General features: G+C 38.0%; 1 long non-coding RNA gene across 1 annotated transcript; it reads left to right on the top strand.

The window, feature by feature from the left end:
- The first annotated feature begins 1190 nt into the window (after window positions 1-1190).
- On the top strand, window positions 1191-2827 carry LOC122070727. Its single transcript, XR_006137945.1, has 3 exons — window positions 1191-1267; window positions 1391-1594; window positions 2556-2827. It is a non-coding gene; the product is annotated as an uncharacterized LOC122070727 (long non-coding RNA).
- The last annotated feature ends 320 nt before the right edge of the window (window positions 2828-3147 follow it).

Below are 3147 nucleotides of genomic sequence, written 5' to 3'. Positions count from 1 at the left end.
TGGGATAAAGGTATGTGAGAGAGAGGAGAAACTTCGTCTTTATTGCTTGTGGCTTGCAGACCTAAAACCAGTAACATATGAAAAAGGAAGATAGGCTTGTTTGGGATAAAGGTATGTGAGGGCTTTTTGAGGTTTTCAAATTGTTTCAATGAAACAAACGGCTTAACCCAAATAAGATGCTAACAGTGTCAACTTTGTGGGTCTAAATGTAATTTTTTGATTATTAGGGGGGATTATGTAATTACGGAAAATGACAAGGGAGGTTGATGTAAAAAATCCTAAGAATTATTATCTTAAAAAAAGTGTGTATTTTGGAGTCTTAGTTATTGCATTCGTGGTAGGGAACTTGTCTCTAATTTAAATTTCAATGGGGCTAGTAATACCTGACCCATCACGGTTTACTGAACTAGAAACCCACTAGACTTGCCATGGTTATCATCAGTGAACCTACATCTGCCCTGGTCCCACCTAGCTAGTATAGCTAGCTTACCCAACCCAGCCCAAAAGGGACAAAAATCCTCTATTTTTCAAAATCATGTTTTTCTTTGTTTTGCTACCGGAGAAGAGGACACATGTTCTCTTTTAAACCAACGGTCAAGATTAGATTTGGCTTCAAGGGTAACAAAACCCAGTTTACAAGGTTGGATGGCTCGATTCATCCATTTGAACTGGTTCTGACCAAACCGTAAGGCAGGTTTGAATTTCAATCCCTAAAAAGTTCCCTCCCACGATTCTCTCTCTCATCCCCTCTCGCTGCATCTCTCTCAGGAAGCTCTCTAATCTTGCGATTCTCTCTCTCAACCCCATAGTTAACAAATTCGGATTCGGGAATTATTCGGACGGAGAATTATTCGGAATAATTCGGACGATTAATTTAAGGATTCGGTCAAAAAAGCGGTCAAAAAATCTTATTGGGGTTTTTTTTTTTTTAAATTGTTTTTTTTTTTTTTTTTTTTTTTTTTAAATAATGTTTAAATAAACCGAATAATTCGATTTAATTCGGATTCGGTCCGAATTATTCGCGATTTATATTCAGTTTTGAAAAAGTCACGAATTTTAAAGAATTTTATTTTTAATTCGGATTCGGTCCGAATTTTTGATAAAATTCGGAAAAATTCGGTTCGGCCGAATAATTCACGAATTGTTCGGCCGAATAATTCACGAATTGATAACTCTGCTCAACCCTAGTGTTTTGCTTTGCTCATGAAGGTCGTGGCCTGCTTCGCGAAGGTTCTCTCTGCGACTGGAAGGTTTCTCTGCTCAAAAGGTACGTTTCTAAGTTGAAAGTCTCTCTCAGGAAGCTCTCTGCTCACGATTCTCTCTCTTTCACCCCTCTCACTACATCTCTCTCACACCGCTCTCTTTACGAACACGGAAAAAACCCTAGCAGTTTGCTCTGCTCACGAAGGTCACAGCCTGCTCCGCGAAGGTCTCTCTGCGACTGGAAGGTTTCTTTGCTCAAAAGGTATGTTTGAGAGCTGAAGGTCATGGGACGCGGGTCGCGGGTTGCATCTCTCTCGTGAAGTTCGCGGGTTGCATCTCTCTCACAAAGTTTGTGGGTTGCCCTATTCACGATGGTCTCAGAGCTCACGAGGTATGTTTCGAAGCTAAACCTTATATGACCTGCGAATGCTAGTATGCTGTTAGGTATGCTAATCTGATCTTGTAGACTCAATTTTTTAATTTAATTACTTGCTATCTTCAGTACACATAGTATCCCAATGGTGCTAACACCAGGCGTGGTTGTGAGCAGCCTTGTACACAACCAGAAAACAATGCAAGATTAGATCCCTGTTACTTTTCCACGACATTTTATTAGTACTTTTCAAGAGAACATATGCTTTCCACAGCAGCCATTGATGAGCACTTGAAAGCAAAAAATGTACCTCCTTTTGTACACTTTTGGATTCCTGCATTTAGACTTAAAACGTCCAACCTTGGCAATGAAACAGAGTTCATAGCCGGTGAGCACATATCTTTGCACAAAATTGAAGATAATAGGACTTGGACCTGCAACACCATAGATTGGAGCAAGTCCTCCCTTAATTGGACCAGGATTTTCTTTTACCTGAGAAAAAAAAGAAGAGGTGAAACATTAATCAGCATTTTTTATTTTTCTTTTATGGACGAGTGCATATCAGTTCTTTTGAGTGTGAACAATTTCTTTTTTCGTAGGTAAGGAGTCTTTAGCTCAAAATGGTAAAGCATCTGGGTTAATGCCCAGGTTATGGTAGTTCAAATCCACCAAGACTTTGAACAAAACACTTTTGAAACACTGTTAATGTTTTTTTAAGTTTTTGATGAATGTAGGTTTGGTGTTATTTTTTTGGGTTGTAATTGTATGTTTTCTGATGAATTGAGACTTTTATATGATGGAATTGGATGTTTTTCTGTTTATGATGAATTGAGACTTTTATCTTGGAAATCCTCATCCAGGATTCATTTGATCTGAATAATTAGGAAATCCTCATCCAGTACTTTTATCACTTCTCAATCCAGTGATCTTCTCTACTGCTACTCATTGTTTTTGTGTACTTTCAATGTACGTAAAACAGATCTAAATTGAGAAACAGGGTTGGACTGCAGAGAATTAGATCATCTGGAATGGTGCTTTCAGCTTTCCATCTTCTTTTCAGCTTACCTGCATGTGAGCAAGTGAAACATGATTGTACCTTTTCTTGTAAGTTCTTCTTAGAGACATGGTTACAGGAAAAAACCAGTTTGTAGGTTCTTCATGGAGCAAGTGAAACATGATTGTACCCATTCATTTAACTGAAAAGTAGGTCCAGCCTCAAAATTAATTCATAATTGGAGAAGTTAATCTGACTGGTTTGTTGTTCAATAGTAGGTTCAAGGTTAGATAATTATCTGATATGGAATTCTTTGACATCTATATCTTTCACTCTTGGGATGATAAAAAAAAAAAGGAAGGTGGGCGGGGGAAAGGAAATGAGAGGAGTAAGGGGAGGACTTGTATTGTATTATGTAAGATCTCTACATAGAAGGAGAGAAGAAAGCTATGAGCAACTGGTGTTTAGGTCCATGCCAAGATCTGCCAGTTGTTGGTAGGTGTTAAGTAAATTTTATGTTCAATTCTGATCATAATTATTAGTTTCCCATTTACAATGAAAGAAGTATTGCTTCTAT

This window comes from Macadamia integrifolia, unplaced genomic scaffold (genome assembly GCF_013358625.1).
Source record: "Macadamia integrifolia cultivar HAES 741 unplaced genomic scaffold, SCU_Mint_v3 scaffold986, whole genome shotgun sequence".
Classification (NCBI taxonomy): domain Eukaryota; kingdom Viridiplantae; phylum Streptophyta; class Magnoliopsida; order Proteales; family Proteaceae; genus Macadamia; species Macadamia integrifolia.
The sequence above is the reverse complement of the archived record's forward strand: the minus strand, read 5'-3'. Positions and strand labels throughout refer to the sequence as shown.